Source organism: Tamandua tetradactyla, chromosome 22 (genome assembly GCF_023851605.1).
Source record: "Tamandua tetradactyla isolate mTamTet1 chromosome 22, mTamTet1.pri, whole genome shotgun sequence".
Lineage (NCBI taxonomy): Eukaryota > Metazoa > Chordata > Mammalia > Pilosa > Myrmecophagidae > Tamandua > Tamandua tetradactyla.
The window spans coordinates 2,757,468-2,778,577 of NC_135348.1; positions in this window are offsets into that span (position 1 = coordinate 2,757,468).

The following is a 21,110-nucleotide window of genomic DNA, read 5'->3' on the forward strand; positions in this document are numbered from 1 at the left end:
AACAAACGGTGCTGCAGTACTCACTTGGAAAATAAATGAAGTGTGACCTCTGCCATATAGCATACAAAAAAAGAGGAATTATTAGCAGGAGAGCATGTTACCACAAGAAAGGCATAAGATAAGATATACCATAAGATAATTTATTTAAGTTATAATAACAAGAAATAACAAAATCATAGGATGCTTCTTACTTTTTCTGTCATACGTTTGTCATGCGACATATTTGTATGCTTGTTACCTTATAACATCTCTTTTATAGAGTAAAGAAAGTGTGCTCTTGATGTTCAAAAACAAGAAAGGAAAGGATTTTATTATTTGATCTTTGTCAAATATATTGGATAAAAAGAAGGGAGAATGGCCAACTCAAAGGAGAGCAGTTGAGGCAAAGGTTTTTTTCATGGTTTTTGATGATGGACAAACTCTTGTAGGCTGCTTCTTGTGGGCCAGTTTTTGAATCTTTACTTAGATCTTTAAAACATTTCGCAGTGAGTGAGATAATGCATATCAAAGGCCGAAAAACCAAGGAAAGCACATCTGATTATCAGCTACTGTCACCTTGAGTAGAAAGTAAAAATACATTGGTAAAAGAGTTTTTCTTACTGAAGTTTTTTTTCCTCGGAGATCCTATCCTTTTGGATATTGGCTTACAAAACAAATGTATTCATCAGTTTTTCTCTAGAGAAGAAGGAAGGTGGTGCTCAGCAAATGATTGATTGTAAGGGATGTGTGAATAAGAGAGTCAAAGATAACTGCTTAGTGTCAGTTCTGTGACTAGAAGATTATTAGCAAGGGTAGGAACTAGTAAAGAATTGAGAAGTTCAGTTTGAACAGGTTAAACTTGAGGTACTTGCAAGATAACACCAGAATAGCATGCTAAAAATAAGGATTATTAAAGTTTGGAGTGCTAACAGAATGAGTTTAAAGGTGGTATTTCTGTTAATATTGCCACGGGAAGAGTGAATCATCAAGAACATTAAATCAGCATTTACAAGAGGTGAATGCAGGAGGTAAAAACAGACTAAATTTGCATTTTTAAAATTTTTTTATTTTTTGCATGGACAGGCACTGGGAATTGAACCCTGCTCTCCAGCATGGCAGGTGAGAAATCTACCACTGAACCACTGTTGCCCCCCCTAGAGAGATTCCCCCACTCCTGCCACCCAGGGAGATTTTGATATACTTATTTCTGTTTCACTTATTTAACAAAGTGACTTCATATTTTATTAGAAAAATATTCCACTGACATTCCACTCAGGTGGCTTGAATTGCAGAATAAATTAGTAAGTGGGACATGACTTTGTGAAAGTGTAACCTAAGGTTACAGTAAGAGCAGTGGCTTTCAATGTGTGCTCTCAAGGTGTGGTCCCCAGAAATGCGATATTCAGCATTACCCGGGAACTTGTTATTTTGGGGTCTTATTCTGGACCTACTGAATCAGAAACTCTGGAACTGGGGTCCAGAAATCTGCCCAGGCCGTTCTGAGGCATGCTGAAGTCTGAGAACCGCTGCACTGTGGCAGTCCACAAGCAATTCACTGTGCCCAGCAAGTGGGGAAATGGAAGAAATTGCTCTGGGAATAGCAGTGTTTGCAACATAAACACCTGGCAAGCAGCAGGCAGCTCTCCTCCTTTTACACAGCATGTATATCTATTGGGGAGAAGGGTCTGTGGATGGCTTCTCAGTGAAGCTAATCTGGTACCTTCTACCTGCTGCCACGGATCCTCAGTTTAATCTGAGAGCAGTAAAACAGAAAAGAAAACCAACTCTCACTGTCTTTTTCTATGCTTCCTCCACTCTTTGTCCTGTTGGCTCTAATTTTTTTTTTTTTTTTTTTTTTACATGGGCAGGCATCGGGAACCGAACCCGGGTCTTCTGGCATGGCAGGCCAGCGTTCTTGCCGCTGAGCCACCGTGGCCCACCCTGCTCTAACTTTTTTAATCAAGGCAGTACATGCAGGGGCACTCTGACACAGATTCTCACCAAATCATATCCAAATCTGAAGGTAAAGGGAAGAAACCCACAAAAACATACAGTTCAAGTGTCCTGACTTAACAACAACGGAATTTGGACTGAGAAGCCTTTTTGGAGGAGAAAGTCTTCATAGAGAAGTTGACTTTTGGATTTGACCTTGCTCTGGTCCTAGAAGGTGTAAAAGACTGGAATTTTCCGAGTATGCGTTTTGTTAGTTTAAGCTTCATATTGTTTCAAAGCAATAATATTCAGCCCTTTAAAAGACAATTCTAGTCATATTAGAAGAAAAACACAGCCTGGGATGGTGCCGAGTCTGCAGGAATCAGGGGCATATTAGGAAGTAATAGCTCTCACAGCCTGCAAGCCACAGAGAAGAAAGTGGAGAGGCAGGTGTAACAGCTGTGGGGAGCCCAGCTGTCAGCAAGGAGTCTGAGGTAGGGAAGCTAATGCTTTCCTATTAGGTTTAGTCAAAAGGGAGGAAACTGATCACAGGGTTTTTGGGCTGAGTTTTACCACATTTATTCCCTCGAGTTCAAGTTAAAAACTGACTCAGTGCAATCTTGTTTATATTATAAACACTAACGACATACACATTTGCTAATTGAAGAGATAGGGCTTAAAGAAATAAATAAAAACATTACAGATGTAAAATGCCCACGTACAACAAAGGCTGTAATGGCCATTTTCTAGGGCGAATTCAGAAAGAATTAGCTTCAGCTCTCGAGACTCCAAGTAGGCTGTGCTGCAGGCTTCAGGGAGCTATGCTATCAGAGAGAGCCACTCTGTTTAAGAAGGAAGTGAAGCTGCCTCTCAACTGCCAAGTCCTTGAAACTGGGAGGGGTGCTGGGAAAGAGGGCTCCAACTTAACCTGCTGTAGAATGTAAACTACACTAAAGGAGATGGAGAAGTAAGTTAAGCTGCCAAATGTTTCTAAAAAAAAAAAAAAAAAAAGAAGTGTCTATGATCACAACACAATTATCTGTTTAGTTAGTTAATTGGTATGCTTAGGAATATTTATAGTATCTATTTGCTAGCATGTGGTAGGCAAGGACACAGTGGTGGGCAATACAGAATAAAAGCTCTTCATACAAGCTAATGTTCCAGCACATTATTAAGAAAAAAATCAGCTTGCTCTTCTCTCCTCGTTTGTCGTTCAAATCTCCTCCTTGTCTAGGTGAGGTTGGGACAGCTGGAGAAAACTGCAGGTCAAGATTTTAAAGGATATTATGTGTTTTCATTCTCAGGAACACAAAACATCATAGGCTACTAAGAGTCACAATTACAAACAGAAAATTCTTCCCTACGGAAGAGACGTTTTGGAGTTCGCCTTCCATGTGGGAGACCTGGGTTCGATTCCCGGACCATGCACCTCCCCTCCACCCCTCAAAAAAAGAGACGTTTTGGTGTATTGCCCAAATCTTTCTATGGCATTTAATCATTTTATAGCATGTTTATAGCTTTTTTTATGACACTAAAACTACAGAAGCTTTTTCAGCATATTACAGTATTTGAAAGACAAATACAGAAGGATTGGTTGGACTTTAAAATCTATTCAATTCAAACACCAAATAATCTCTCTCTTTTTTGGGGGGGTGTATGTGCATGGCTGGGAATCAAACCTGGGTCTCCCGCATATAGGGTGAGCATTCTACCACTGAACCACCCATGCACCCTCTCTCTCTTTTTCAAACATAAATAAAAACTATTAAATACTTACAAGATTTTTTAAAATGTCTTAACAATGTAAAATCAATAGAATAGTCACTAAAGGTAACGCCCATGTGTGTTTGATACCTAGGAACTATATTAGCCACATTTCTTGAGAAACTTTTCTTCAGATACTTCTCCCCTTGTATTTTACCTTAGCTCTGTAAGTGGATAGGATGCTGTAACATGAATCATTTGAAGAGCACTAACAGGACACTTGATGCTCAGAAGGCAAAGTAGTGCAGCAGGATTCTAAGAGAGGTTTGTGGAATCTTCCTTCCAGAGGATGCGATAATGTTATTTAAGGCTGGGTAGGTGGAGTGAGTCAGACACCAGAATACAAGTGCCTCGATCTCTTCGTAAATTCAAGCTGAAGTGACCCTCTACCTTTTAGGAGATTGCTCTGTTCTTCTGCCTTCATTTTAAATCAACTGTTCTTTGATTCTAGATGCTTAGAACATTGCATTCTTTCAACAAACTGAACATTTGGACATGCGTAGCATTTTACAAAGGGTTTCCTGTTCTGTTTGAGCTGACTTGCGTGTCAATCTGAATTGGTTTATTTATGAGACATGTGGCAGAATATGGGTCTGTGTTAGTATAGGAGTCAAAATCCAGAGTCCTTCTCCCTTCAAGTGCCCGTCTCCCACACCTACAGTGCTGACAAAGCCAGAGAGAGGCGGTAGCGTCCCAGGTGTCAGTACTCTGAGCCTTAGCATACGCATGTGCACAAACACACACCTGCCCTCAAATGAGCTCTGGAAGCACCAGAATTTCCCACTCTAGAGAAACCATGGAGTTTGACCAATGCACACCTCAGTCAGAATGACCTGCCCTGGACTGGAAACACTGGAGAAGCAGCAGGGACCCAATAAAGACTGAGAACAAGTTTTCACCAATTTGTCAGGAAAGGAAGTCAGAGCTCATTAAAATTGACTTAGAGAAATAACAGAAATATGACATTTCTTGTTTCTGAACATTGTGGTGGTTCTATACACACAGTCAATATGTATTAATTATAACAAAATTGTATAATTGATGGTAGAAATGTCTAGCTAGAGAATGTTCTGGCAGAGGATTAAAGAAGACATTCCCTGTTGTTGTCCATGATGTAGGAGAAGATTAAACGGGTTGGTTACACTTTTCCTTTAAAATTATCTTGATTGTTTAGTCATGGAAGCCAAGATCAATCTAAAAAATGAATTATTGATATAATGACCACTTTTCTTCTGTTTATTATTCATATACAGATTCTGACATTCACTTGAAAATAAACTTATGTTATACCTTTTATAGATGACTAGTAAATGAATTAAGTAGAAATCATGATTTCCATATTCTTTTTAACATTAGTGATGATACTTGACAATAATAGCTGAAACAAAATAATTTTTTTACAAATATGAAGGACATCAAGTTGGAAAAGAATAAGGATTAAAATCAAAGGAAGCAAGAAATATTAAAAATGAAAAAGAAAAAAGATGAAAAATATAAACGAATTTTGTTGTGATACATTTAGGTACATTTTATTTTACCAAGTAAGTGCAGTTCCTTGCATCCTAGTTGAGGAGTTCAGCTCTTGGCCAAAACCCTGCGTATGATTTTTTAGGCCCAACCATAGGCAATTGTAAACGCTTTCCCTGGTAAGACTTCTCAGGGGAAAACTGGCCTCCCCACACCCTACACAGCCAACAAAGGGCAGGACTCAGGATCCCCTGGCCAGTCATGCTCATGTGTACATCTCTATTCCTAGGCTAAGGCTTTTCTCAGGAGCCTCTGCTGAGACCTCTTTATCAAGAAAGAAGGGAGATATCTTCAACACAGTTTTCTTCACCCTGATTCACTATTCAGTATTTTCCACGCCTAGCCCTCCGTCTCTCGCTAGGTCTCTAGGTCCACAAAGTTGCAGGACTTTTACTTAATGTTCCCTCAGCAGTAAGATGTCTTCCGTGTCTATACTGAACCTTTTGATCATCAGCGGACACTACTGCTCTGTGAGGGACGATGGAATAGAGGGGCAGTCACTGTTTTCTCCAGTGAACCTCTTGCTTATAACGTCATAGTGATGAAAGTCTCATATGTTCTTTTCAATTGGGCTTATTTTCTTAATAAGCTCCTTTCAACACCTGGCAGCTCAACTCAACTCTCAGTTTACTTCAGTTCTTGACTCTAGTCTTAAGGTTTATCCTTAAATTTACCCAATGAAGTTAATTAAGAAATATTTTGTCTGTAGCAGATAGTGTATATTTGGGATCCTCAACTCATCTTCTTTGATTTTCCTCTATAGGATGTGTGTATGCAGGTGAGTCCATGTGCATATGTGTATGTGTGTAATGGAGGAGAATGCTTCGGTATCAATATCCATTTTTATATCCGTTTTAAGCTCTTATTATTTCCCAGACCATCCTTCTTCCCTGTCCCATTAATAAAGAGATTTAACTTTACCTATTTGCATAGATTCCTCCCAATATCTAACACCAATTCTGAGTTCAGACAAGAGGAGAATATCTTGCTCAACTTTCTGAGACTAAATATACTATGAGTACTCAAATAATTGTAATTTGATTTTGTTCTGTTCTCTACGTCGTTTACTCAGCTCTGCTTTCCTCCTTAATTGCTTGTTACTGTAGGCTTGACTTCGTAGCCATCTGCTCTAGTTTACTAGCTGCCAGAATGCAACACACCAGAAACGGATTGGCTTTTAATAAAAGGGGATTTATTTTGTTAGTTCTTCAGAGGAAAGGCAGCTAACTTTCCACTGAGGTTCTTTCTTACGTGGGAAGGCACAGGATGGTCTCTGCTGGCCTTCTCTCCATGCCCCTGGGTTCCAACAACTTTCCCTGGGATGACTTCTTTCTGCATCTCCAAAGGCCTGGGCTGAGCTGTGAGTGCTAAGGTGAGGTATGCTGAGCTGCTTGGGCTGTGCTATGTTGCGCTCTCTCATTTAAGCTCCAGCCAATTAAGTCAAACGTCATTCATTGCAGCAGGCATGCCTCCTAACCGACTGCAGATGTAATTAGCAACAGATGAGGTTCCTGTACCATTGGCTCATGTCCACAGCAACAGAACTAGGTGCCTTCACCTGGCCAAGTTGACAACTGAATCAAACTACCACACCATCCAAGTACATTCGTAGATATCCATTTGAGCATAGAGCCTTGTGTAGGTGCACAGGTTACATACACATGAAGTAAGCCTTGCTGGTAGTCTTTTCATTCTTTTAGCATGGACAGGCTTCAGGAATGGAAGCTGGGTCTCCAGCATGGCAGGCAAAAATTCTGCCACTGAGCCACCATTGCACTGCTGGCTGGTATTCTTTTTAAAACCATCTTCATTTGCTTCTTTTCCAATCTCTTACCTCTCCAGAAGACCACTTTATCCACTCAGTTGTTTAAGCTAAAAACTTTTGTGTCATTTTGAAATTTTTTCTTTTCTTCATCCTTTTGGCGTCCATGAATCCTACTTTGCCTTGGACAGTTGCAGTTTATGTTTGTTTTCCCAGCATAAACAGTAAGTGCACTTTCACTTTTGAGGTCTGGTTTGGGTAACAAATTATATGTTCATCCAATTCATATTCCATATACAAGGCATCAAAAAGTTCTGTTGGCACTATTCTCAAAATGTATCCAGTACCCATTCACCTGTCCCCACTTCCAATACTCCGTCATGGTCCATGCTAGTATTCTGTCTCACTTGAACCAATGCAACTACCTTCTCACTAGTGGTACTGATTCCACAGGATGCTTCACTATAGTCTATTCTTTATCTAGGAGCCAACTTATGATGTCACCTCTTTACTGCAACATTCCAATTACTACCCATTTCAGAATAAATCTAAACTCTTTGTCAAGGCCAGAAGTGATCCAGCCTCTGTTTATCTTTCATAATCGTGTACTAAATTTCTTCCTCTTTCTCTTCATTTTTTTTTCCCCAGGAGCATTAGATGTCTTGCTGTCTCACAAATACATTTAGGTCACTCCCATCTTTTGCAGCTCTCTCTTCTCCTGGCCTGTTCATGCATAGTGGCCTCACTTCATTCAGGTCTCTCTCTGCTCAACGGTCTACTCATCTGAAAAATCTTCCAGACCACTGTTTTTAAAGTATCAGCCTTGATTCAATGCAAGAAACATAAATGACTATAGGTATTTCAAGCAGAAAGCAATTTAATTTATAAATTAGGAATGTAAAAAGTCATTGGTAGGAGAGGAAATCCAAGTAACATCACTGGATGCCTGATTTCCGGGTCATTCCACTGTTGAGTTCTTGTAATTGCTTATGCTACTGCTACCACATAGCGGCTGCTACGACCCCCACATACAGTGGTGCCCAGCAGTGCACATGTTCACATCTGCTGAGGTCTGCCCGTCAGCTGCCACCACTGCAGGAAAATGGCATCTCTCTTCTTGAATTTTCTACATCTTATGCAAAGTTCTCACTGGTAGAACCTAAAGCACATCTAGTGATAGAGCTGCAAGGAAGTCTCTCAGACCTCACAAAACCTAAAAGACAGAGATGGGGTAGGAATAGATGCCGAGTGCCCAGAGAAAGTATTTAGCACATATTCTTCCCTGTCACACTCTTTTTACTCTGCTTTATTTTTTCCAAAGCATTTAAAACTATACATTTATTTATTAGTTATTGTCTGTCTTTTCCCAAAGAATCTCAAGTTCGAGGCATGGGCCTTGACTATCTTGGTCTCTGTTATAATCCTGAGGCTAGAAAGAAGCTTCTTAGCTCAGAATAGGGCACTTAAGAAATATTTGCTGAATGTATGAGTGAGTAAAGGAATCATTCAAGGCATATTTGCCTGATATGAGTAGTCATATTTACAATGCCATAAAAAGTAAAAAATAATCACCTTGCTCACAATACCTGACTGCTAGCAGACCAAATGGAGAAGCCCACTGGGCCAACCTGTCTGGATGCTCTATGACAAGGTAGTTCATTTCAATTCACGTGTAAAGAAAAGGAAGATTATTTTGACCCCATGGACGAAGCTATATTTTTCAATCCATATTAACTAGAAATAAAACAAATTATTTTCTTATCCTCACTTTCTCCTGTGTGTATTACAGTGGTTTTCAAGCACTTTGAGATCATTGGAGAGCTGAAAAATAAACTGGCTAAAGGATCCCACTTCCAGAGACTCTGATTTAAATTGTTTTGTTGTGCAGGCTTGAGAATTGGAATTTTTGAAAGCTCCCAGGTGAACATAAGCATTAGTCAAGGTTGCAGATCATTGCTTTATGGGAAAGAATGTGGTAATTAGCATCTTCAAAATCTGGCACAATTGGCACTGGTTTATAGCTTACCTTACTTGAGAGTGCTTATTTTTTAAAGTGCTTTTCAAACATTAACACTTGCTTAGGGATCACAATTCCAAGTTCACCCTGGAAACAGAAGGTTCTTGACTGTTGCTAAGCTCTTCAATATAAAAAACCCTCTTGTCATACTAGAGTCATTCTTCAAAGACACTGCAGTGGCAGAATGCCCTGGCTCTTACCTAAGGAATATATCATATTGCATTTCCTTGAAAGTTAAGTGAACTCTTAAGAAGTCTTACAAAAAATGATTCCTTTAATAATCCATGCTTGATGACCCATCAATTTATTAAATTCTAGCTGCTAAGAAACAACTGCCTTTCCATGGAGCATCCACCAAGAGTCTGTCAAGTCTTTTAAATTGCTAAAATCAGTGACTATAAATTTTATATTGACATGTGAGTCCAAATAAGTTTTTGAAAAGCAAATCTGCCCTTCCTACAATTTATTGTATCTAAGCACCTATTTATGTGTGCACTCTTCCTCCCTACCATGTGCTTGGCCAAGGAGTTTTGGTAACATCTAATGACAATGTGCTTATAGCCTATGGAACTTTTTACATGATGATTTGTGGAAAGATTATCTGAATATATAAAATTTCTTCTTGAGGTCATTTGAGCTAAAGAATTTCAAGAAGTTGGATCAGTTAGGAATGGGGAAAGAAGTGACCATAATCTAAAGGTAAAATCTGATCTAGATACAGACCAAGTTATGACAAAGCATACTACGACTAAATAGAGGGAAATGTAGTAGAGAAAGGAATGATTGACGCAAACTCTCCAGAGAAATGATAGCATGAGTGTGGAGAGGGAAGGAAGGAAGAGTAAGAGAAAGGAAGACAGAAATTAGACCCTAAAAATGTCCCTATGATTAGTTCTAGTTCTAGTTTATATGCATCTTTTGGACTCTTTTCCTGATATTAAGTAGTGTAAGTCTTCATTTTAAACCAATGATCCCAATTAGAATAGCAGTCTGTGTTTGGCAAGCTAAAAATTCTATCTTAAATGTCATCTACTACTCATTTATGTATATGCAATATTGACACACTTGGAAATTCCAAAAAAGTAACTCGCTAACTATGGTATACCTTGGAGAATCTCTCCCTATTTCCAAGCTAAATAGCAGTAGTCTAATGCCTCAATCAAAGATGGAAATGTTGGACCATGGACAGAATTCATCCTACAGTGGATTTTAATTGTTCTGCTCTGTATTTTAAAACTGAAGATTGTACATTGAAATTTTGGAATTCTCTTGAAATCCTTTCTTGAAGAATTAGACCTGAGGACAATATGCTAACATTTCTATGGGACAATTCCTAGGGTTGAATAGGTGATCGCATTTTCCAGTTTGCTACAATTCACCATGTTATTATGTAGCTAAGTATAAGTTGCCATTTGCAATTTTTTCCTTTATTAGAGAAGTTTTGGGTTATTACAATCATGTGTAAAATACAGGCTTTCCATATACCACCCTATTATTAACACTTAGCATTGGTGTGGAACATTTGTTACAATTGATGTAAGATGCATTTATATTTGTACTATAAACTATAGTCCATGGTTTAACTTGGGGTTCACTGTTTGTGTAATTTAAGTCCATGTATTTAATGTCCTGAAGTTGTGGTCCATGGCTTAATGTTCTCAAGTTGTCACACGCACCAGGACTCCATTACTTTCTACAGCTGAATAATATTGTATCGTATGTATATATCACATTTTGTTTATCCATTCATTAGTTGATGGATACTTGGGTTGCTGCCATCTTTTGGAAATTGTGAAAATTCTGCTGTGAATATTCGAGTGCAAATATCTGTTTGAGTCCCTGCTTTCAAATCTTCTGGGTACATACCTAGTAAGGAAATTGCCAGGCCTTATGGCAATTCTATACTTAGCTTCCTAAGGAACTGCCAAACCGTCTTCCACAGCAGCTGCAGCAATTTACATTCCAACTGACAATGAATAAGTATTCCTATTTCTTCACATCTTCTGCAAAACTTGTAATTTTCTGGTTTTTTTTTTTAAATAGTAGTTATTCTAGTGAGGGTGAAATGATATGTCATGGTTTTGCTTTTAATTTCATTAAAGCTAGTGTATTAGTTAGGGTTCTCTAGAGAAACAGAACCAACAGGGAACACTTGCAGATATAAAATTTATGAAAGTGTCTCACGTGACCGTAGGAACGCAGAGTCCAAAATCCACAGGGCAGACTGCGAAGCCGATGACTCCAATGGATGGCCTGGACGAACTCCACAGGAGAGGCTCACCAGCCAAAGCAGGAATGCAACCTGTCTCCTCTGAGTCCTCCTTAAAAGGCTTCCCATGATTGGATTTAGCATCACTAATTGCAGAAGACACTCCCCTTTGGCTGATTACAAATGGAATCAGCTGTGGATGTAGCTGACGTGATCATAAGCTAATCCTATGAAATGTCCTCATTGCAACAGACAGGCCAGCGCTTGCCCAATCAGATGAACAGGTACCACAACTTGGCCAAGTTGACACCTGTCCTTAACCTTCTCCTTGGGGAAGACTTAGAAGAAGGTTAACAGTATAAATTTGTGGCAGTGTAACAGGGTTCTCCCCCATAGGGACCTGGCCTCCCCTTCATTCAAGGGGCTCAGGGTCTGTAAACTGTTTCAAGTCTGGAAATTGATTAAGGGGCCATGACTCTGTGTTTTTGTAATTCAGGTTAGACTTCTGTTCCCTTGACCTAGAACTCTTTTGTTTATACAGCTCCAACAAGAATTTAGTAGACTGCCCTTCTATTGTATTTCTAGGCACCCCATGATTTACTAGCCAATGCCACAAATCTCTGCATGTCATATAATTTTGATGCCTCCTTTGAGTTTGTTGTCTGTTATAATAGCCGCGTCTACCCTGTCTTTGGTGATTAAGTGCTGCCACCTGGCTTCTGCCAAGTCGGGATCCTGTCATCCCCATTGTGTTTAAGGATTCCAGCTCAGTGACAGCAGTTCCTACAGTAATATCTGACCTACAGAGAAGTGCAACCACAGAGCTCTTGAGGGATGATGGTGCTAGTATCACAAACTTATTTCTCACTGTTCTGGTAAAAGGTGTATCCTCTGGACATTCCTGGGGTGAAAGAGCAGGCTTTGCATGATAAATCCACTCTAACATCCCAATCTCTCTAAGCCTCTGGATTCCCTCATCTACATTATACCAGGGCAGTTCTGGCATTTCAACCTCAGGTAATGTTGGCCACCTTTTGATCCATGTTTCAACCAACCACCCAAACAAGCTGTTAACACCTTTTCTAACTGCTCTAGCTATAACATTGAATGCAGAATCTCTGCTTAGTGGGCCCATATCAATAAATTCAGCCTGATCCAGCCTTATATTCCTCCCACCATTATCCCACACTCTTAAAATCCATTGCCACACATATTCCCCTGATTTCTGTCTATATAAATTGGAAAACTCACACAGTTCTTTTGGAGTATAACGTACCTCTTCATGTGTGATACTTTGTACCTCACCTTTAGGGGCATGTTGGAACTTTAGTCTAGTTATAGGTCTAGAAGAAATGAGGGGAGGTGGGGGTGGGTCATGAAAAGAATTAGAAATATCTCCCAAGCCATTTGCTTCAGGGCTTTCATTTGCAGTTTCATCTGGTGAAACAGGATTAATAACTCTAGGGCTAATCCCTTCAGGAGGAGGTTGGGTGGCCAATTCCTCAAGGCAGGCTGGAGGTGGGGCGGCTATGTCCTCAGGGCAGATTATTACAGGGTTATCTAAAGAAGGCTCAGCATGGTCTAGGGTTTCAACCTCACTCCCAACATCATTATCAATCCATATGTCACCATCCCATTTTTCAGGGTCCCACTCCTTTCCAATCAATGCCCTCACTTTAACAGCAGACACCATGCAAGACTGAGATTTCAGTTTACGTTGTAAAGTTGCTACTCTAACAATAAGATTCTGAGCTGATTTTCAGAGATCTCAAGTCTACGGCTACAGGAAATAAAATTTTCCTTCAGGATACTCATAGAAACCTCTACATCTTTCAGACGGCACTTAAGCTTCTTGTTTGAAGCCTTAAGCCCATCCCTTTCACCCTTTAATGTAGACAGTGTATCTAACAACAACCAACCAACATCTCTATAACTCTTATTTCTACAAAACTCTGTAAATGTGTCAAAAACATTATCCCCCAGAGTCTGGCTTCGTACAAGTGAAGCATTAGGAGAATCGAATGATGATATTTTGACTATCTCCTTTGCCAACTCAGTCCATGGATTGGAAGTGTCATTCTGATTATGGGAATCAGAGTCCTTAGTGTCTCTGAACCCAGTCAGAGTAGAAAACCATTCATAAAAACCCATTTTTAAGATTTTGTTCCTTAAGAACCACTCCTGGTACCAAGATGTATTAGTTAGGGTTCTCTAGAGAAAAAGAATCAACAGGGAACACTTGCAAATATAAAATTTATGAAAGTGTCTCATGTGACCATAGGAACGCAGAGTCCAAAATCCACAGGGCAGGCTGCGAAGCCGATGACTCCGATGGATGGCCTGGATGAACTCCACAGGAGAGGCTCACCACCCAAAGCAGGAATGGAACCTGTCTCCTCTGAGTCCTCCTTAAAAGGCTTCCCATGATTGCATTTAGCATCACTAATTGCAGAAGACACTCCCCCTTGGCTGATTACAAATGGAATCAGCTGTGGATGTAGCTGATGTGATCATGACCTAATCCTATGAAATGTCCTCATTGCAACAGGCAGGCCAGCGCTTGCCCAATCAGATGAACAGGTACCACAACTTGGCCAAGTTGACACCTGTCCCTAACCATGACAGCTAGTGATGTTGAGAATCTTTTAATATGCTTTTTAGCCATTTGTATATTCTCTTTAGAGAAATGTCTGCTCAAATCTTTTGCTTGTTGTTAAATTGAGTTCTTTGATTTTTATTGTTGAATTGTAGGATTTCTCTATGTATTTTGGATATTAAACCCTTATTGGATATGTGATTTCCAAATATTTTCTCCCATTCAGTAGGTTGTCTTTTCACTTTCATAACAGAATGCTTTGATGCATAAAAAGTTTGTAATTTTGAGGAGTTCCTATTTATCTATATTTCCTTTCATTGCTTGTGCTTTGGTTGTAAAATCTAAGAAATCACTGCTTAACATGAGATTTTGAAGATGCTTCCCTATATTTTCTTCTAGGAGTTTTATAGTCTTGGTTCTTATATTTAGATTTTCAATGCATTTTGAATTAATTTTTGTGTGTGTTCTGAAATATGTGTCCTCTTCTATTCTTTGTGTATAGGTATCCAGTTCTCCCAGCACCATTTGTTGAAGAGACTATTCTTTCCTAATTGAGTGCAATTGGCAGCCTTGTCAAAAGTCATTTGACCCTAGAGAAATTGGGGCAAATGGTAGCCTAGTGAGGTGTGGAATTTAGTTCATCTTCCAGAGTAGCCAGTAAATAGCCTGGAACTATACAGAGTGACTGCTGAGGGGATGTTAGTGACTGAACACACAGCCTATAGCAGTTTGGGCAAGGTGGAATGTCTGAGATCCTACAGAGAACTGTAAGTCTCACAAGCCATGGAGGCAGAGAGGCTGCTTCCTCAAGGTGAAAAGTAACAGACTTTACTAGTAGCAAGGGCTTAGCTCAGTTAAGTTCCAATAGCAGACCTGGAAATCAAATCAAATTAAAATATCAATTTTAACTACTGAAAACAGGCCCCAAGCACAGATGAACTTGGAATAAGACTAAAGGAACTAGGAGTTTTCACTTCAGCAGAGAGGGGCAGGAGATGTCAGAAAACAAAACAAAACAAAACAAAACAAAGAGGGCCTTTCAGCTGGACAGCTCAAAATACAGAAAAGGACTGAACCTCAAGAAAAGGGGGCACACAGAACCAAACACCAGAGGCTGGAAAACAGATGCAATCAAATTCCCCCTACTATTGCAGCCTCTGTCACAACCCATTCCTCTGGCAGGGAGAATGTTGAAATAACAGTCACTACATAATTTTATACTGATGGGAAGCCACAGACAGACAAGCCACATGCTGGGTAGGACAGGAAGAACATGGAGTCTAGAGGTTTTGAAGGAAAGTTTGACAAACTGCTGGTTCTCACCTACAAGGAAAACTGATGCTGGCTGTTCTCTCCTCCTGAGAGATGGGCCTGTCTGGCATGGGAAAATCTGACTGGGGTCTATAACATCTGAGGAAACTCTCTTCCCTCCTCAAAAAAGTCTCTATATAAGCAGGGCAGGAAGCAGAAACACAAGAACATAAAAATTCTGATCAGTGAAACAGAATCTATGCTAGAGGTCTAGAATAAGTTGAACTGGATATCAAAGAATAGATATCCAGAGCAAAGCCATCCAGAAAGAAAACTCTAGGTAAAAGAGTGAAAACAACAGCCAGAATAAACTAATTAAGGAACTCAAATTTCTAGAGGCCAGAAGAAAATAATGAGTCATACTAGGAAAATTGAAGATATGACCCAGTTAAAGGAACAAACAAAAACTTTAAATGAGATATAGGAGTTGGAACAACTAATTCAGGATATTTGAACAGGCATACAAAATCTCATCAAAGATAAAATCATTAGTTGAAGGAGGATATAAAAAGACATTGGGTGAACATAAAGAAGAACTGAAAAGCTTGACAAAACAAATCACAGAACTTATGGGAATGAAAGGCACAATAAATGAGATGAAAAAAGCAATGGGAACGTATGATAATAGATTTGAAGAGGCAGAAGAAAGGATTAGTGAACTAGAAGACTGAAAACTCAAAAAATGTGAGAAAATAAATCTCAGAACTTTTGGGAATGAAAGGCACAATAAATGAGATGAAAAAAAAAAAACAATGAAAACCTGCAACAGTATATTTGAAGAGGCAGAAGAAAGGATTAATGAACTAGAAAGCTGGTCATCTGAAATCTCAAACACAAAAGAAAATACAGGGAAAATAATGGAAAAAATGTGAGCAGGGTCTCAGGGAATTGAATGACAACATGAAGCACAATGGATATACATGTTGTGGGTGTCCCACAAGGAGAATAGAAGGGAAATGGAACAGAAAGACTAATAAAGGAAACAATCATTGAAAATTTCCTGTCTCTTATGAAAGACATAAAAATTACAGATCCAAAAAGTGATGTGTACCTCAAACAGAATAGATCCAAATAGAACAAATCAAAGAGCATAAACTGGAGAAATGGATTTAAAAACAGGACCTATCTATATGCTGTCTACAGGAGACTCACATTAATCCCAAGGACAAAAATAGGTTGGGAAAAGATATTTCATGCAAACAACAAATGGAAAAGAGCAGGGGTTGCTATACTAATTTCCAACAAATTAGACTTCAAATGTAAAACAATGAAAAGAGACAAAGAAGGACACTGTTTGTTAATAAAAGGAACAATTCAACAAGAAAAAATAACAATCATAAATATTTATGCACCAAGCCATAGTGCTCCAAAAATACATGAGGCAAACACTGACAATACTGAAGGGAGAAGTAGACACCTCTGCGATAATAGTTGGAGACATCAATTCCTTGCTTTCATCAATGGATATAAAATTCAGACAGAGGATCAATAAGAAAATTGAGATTTTTGAATAATGCAATAAATGAACTGGACTTAACAGACATTTACAGAACATTAAAATTCACAGCAGCAGGATACACATTTTTCTCAAGTGTTCATGGATCATTCTCAAGGGTAGATTGTATGCTGGGTCACAAAGCAAGTCTCAATAAATTTAAAAAGATTGAAATCATACAGAACACATTCTCAGATAATAATGGAATGAAGTTAGAACTCAATAATAGGCAGAGGGCCAGAATATTCACAACAATGTGGAGGTTAAACAACACACTCTTTAATAACTAATCAGTCCAGGAAGAAACTACAAGAGAAATCAGTAAATATCTTGAGGCAAATGAAAAGGAAAAGATAACATATGAAAATTTATGGGATGCAGCAATCATTCCATGAATGATTGCTCAGAGGGAAATCTTTTGCTTAATGCCTATATTAAATAAGAAGAAAAAGCAAAAACTGAGAATTAACTATTAACTTGGAAAAGCTATGGAAAAAATAGCAAAATAACCCCAAAGGAAAGAAATAATGAAGATTATAACAGAAATGAATGAAATTGAGTATATTAAAACAATTGAGGAAATCACAAAATCAGATGTTTGTTGTTCTAGTTTGCTAGCTGCTGGAATGCAATATTCCAGAAATGAAATTAAATAAAAAGGGGGATTTAATAAATTGCTAGTTTACAGTTCTAAGGCTAACAAAATGTCCCAATTAAAACAAGTCTATAGAGATGTCTACTCTAAGGCATCCAGGGAAAGATACCTTGGTTCAAGCAGGTCGATGAAGTTCAGGGTTTCGCTCTCAAGTGCAAAGGCATGTGACAAACATGGTCAGGGTTTCTTTCTCATCTGGAAAGGCACATGATAAACACAGTCAAGGTTTCTCTCTCAACTGGAAGGGCACATAGCAGAAACAGCATCATCTGCTAGCTTTCTTTCCAACTCTCTGGGAAGCATTTTCCTTCTTCATCTCCAAAAGTCACTGGCTGGTGGACTCTCTGCTTCATGGTACTGTGGCTTTCTCTGCTCTCTCAGATCCTCCCCCATTGTTCAAAATGCTTCTTTTTTTATGAGATTCCAGTAAGCTAATTTAGACCCACCCAAATGGGTGCAGACATGTCTCCACATAATACAGCTTAACAACCACTCTTGATTGAGTCACATCTCCAGGGAGATGATCTAATTACAGTTTCAAACATACAGCACTGCATAGGGATTGAAAGAAATGGCTGCCTTTACAAAATGGAATTAGGATTAAAACATGGCTTTTCTATTGTACATACATCATTTAAATCCACCACATTTGTCCTTTAGGAAAATCAATAAAACTGATGGATCTTTTGCCAGGTTGACAAAATAAAAGAGAGAGATGACAGATAAATAAAACTAGGAATGGAAGAAGGGACATAACCACTGATTCCATTGAAATAAAGAAGGTAATGAGAGGATATTATGAGCAATATGTGCTAATAAACCAGACAAAATAGATGAAATGGACAACTTCCTAGAAAGGCATGACCAACCAACATTGACTCAAGTATAAATAGACAAACTCAACACCAATCACAAGTAAAGAGATTGAATGAGTCATCAAGAGGCTTCCCCCAAAATAAGTCCAGGACCAGATGGGTTCACACATATATTCTACCAAGCATTCAAGAAAGAATTAATACCAATCCTGCTCAAACTCTTCAAAAGAATTGAAGAAGAGGGAATGCTAAATAACCCATTCTACAAAGCTGATATCATCCTAATACCAAACTCAATAAAAGATACTACAAGAAATAAAAATTATAAACCAATATCTTTAATGAATATAGTTGCAATAATCCTCAAGAAAAAATGCTTTCAAATAAAATCATGTAGCACATCAAAATATCTATACACCATGACTAAGTGGGATTTATTCCAGGTATATAAGCCTGGTTCAACCCAAGAAAATCAATTAATGTAATATGCCAAATCAATAAGTCAAAGTGGAAAAGACACATGATCATTATGATTGATGCAGAAAAGATATTTGACAAAATTTCATCAATATCCTTTCTTGATGAAAGCATTCAAAGGACAGGAATAGAAGGGAGCTTCCTCATCATGATAAAAAGAATATATGAAAAACCATAGCTAATATAACCCTCAATGGGGAAAGACTGAAAGCTTTCCCTCTGAGATCAGGAAGAAGACAAGGATGCCCACGTCACCATTGTTATTCAACATTGCGTAGGAAATTCTAGCCAGAGCAATTAGACAAGAAAAGGAAGTAAAAGGCCTTCACATTGGTAAGGAGCAAGTAAAACTCCTACTGTTTGCAGATGACATGATACTGTATGTTGAAAATCCCCCAAAATCTACAGCAAAGCTACTAGAGCAAATAATTGAATACAAAAAAGTGGCAGGGTTCAAGATCAATGTTTCCATACACTAGTGATGAGCAATCTAAGGAGGAAATCAGGAAAAAAAATCCATTTACAATAGCAATGAAAAGAATAAAATATTTAGGAATAAATTAAGGGCACAAAAGACCTATAAGCAAAAAACTACAAGAAATTGCTGAAAAAAATTATGAAAGACCTATAAAATGGAAAGGCACACTATTTTTGGAATAACATAGTTATTATCTTTTATATATTATGTATATATATATCATATAAAACTATATATAACATACAAAATTACATATATATCTATGTTATGTATAACATAGTTGTTATCTCTTTTCTTGTGATTGGTGTTGAGTTTGTCTATTTGTACTTGAGTCAATATTGATTGGTCATGCCTTTCTAGGAAGTTTGTCCATTTCATCTAGTTTATTAGCACATAGTTCCTCATAATATCCTCTCATTACCTCCTTTATTTGAATGGGGTCAGTGGTTATGTCTCTTCTTCCATTTCTAATTTTATTTATCTGCATTCTCACTAAACATAGTTAATGTGCTAATTCCACCCAAATCAATTTATAGATTCAATGCAATACCAATTAAAAACCCAAAAACTTACTTTGCTGAAATAAAAAATCAATAACCAAATTTATTTGGAAGAGTGGTGCCTCAAACAGCTAAACATATCTTAAGTAAAAGAAGTAAGAGGTGTCACACTACCTGACTTTAAAGCATATTATGATGCTACAGTGTTTGAAACAGCATGTTACTGGTATGAAGGTAGATATACTGACCAATGGAATTGAATTGAGTGTTCAGAAATAGATCCTCTCATCTCTGGACTTTGATAAGGTGGTCAAGCCAGTCAATCTGGGACAGAGCAACCTCTTCAATAAATGGTATTTGTAGAATTAATATCCATATACAAAAGAATGAATGAGAATCCATATTTCATACCCTATATAAAAATTAACTCAAGATGGATCAAAGACCTAAACATCAGAGCTAAGAACATAAAGCTTTTAGAAGAAAATATAAGAAATATCTTATAAATCTTGTAATAGGAGGTGAATTCTTAGACCTTACACCTAAAGCGTTAGCGTTGGAAAAAGTAATAGATAAATGGGATCTCCTTAAAATTATATACTTTTGTGCAGCAAAGAACTTTGTCAGGAAAGTAAAAAGGCAGCCTATACAATGGAAGACAATATTTGGAATCCACTTATCAGATAAGGATTTAGTATCAGAACATGTAAAGTGATTCTTCAACTCAACAACAAAAAGACAGACTATCCATTTAAAAAATGGACGAAAGACATGTAGACCCTTGTCTACATGAGGAAATACAATTGGCTATGAGGCACATGAAAAGATCCTTAACTTCATTGGCTGTTAAGGAAATGTAAATCAAAATCCTATGATATATCTTCTCACCCCCAATAGAATGGCCATTATTAAAAAAAAAACAACAGAAAATTACAAATGCTGAAGAAGATACGGAGAAAAGGACACACTTATCTAACCACTGTTGGTGGGGTAATGTAAAATGTTACAACCACCCTTGAAGGCAGTTTGGCATTTCCTCAGGAAGCTAAGTATAGTATTGCCATATAATCCAGCAATCCAATTGCTAGGTTAAATTCAGAGGCATTTAATGCAAGGATGCAAACAGACTTTCATACACTGATGTTTATGGCAGCATTATTTATGATTACAAAAAGTTGGAAATAGCCCAAATGTCCATTGATGGACAAGTGACTAAAAAATTTATTCTGTGTAAGACAGAATAAGTTCATTAAGCATGTGTGCCAGTTTGAAAGGACTTATGTACCCTAGAAAATACATGTTTTAATTCTGATCCAATCTTGTGGGAGCAACCATTTCTTTAATCCCTATTCAACATTGTAGTCTGGGAACATGATTATATTATCTCCACAGAGATGTGACACACCCAATTATGGGTAGATTAGATGAAGATGTGACTATACTCATTCCAAGTGGATCTTGATTAATTTACTGAAATGCTTTAAAAGAGAAAGCATTTTGAAGAAAGCTTGAGAATAATGAGAACCACAAGAACCCATGCAGCCAGAGACATTTGGAGATGAACAAGGAAAACTTCCCTGGGGATGCTTCATA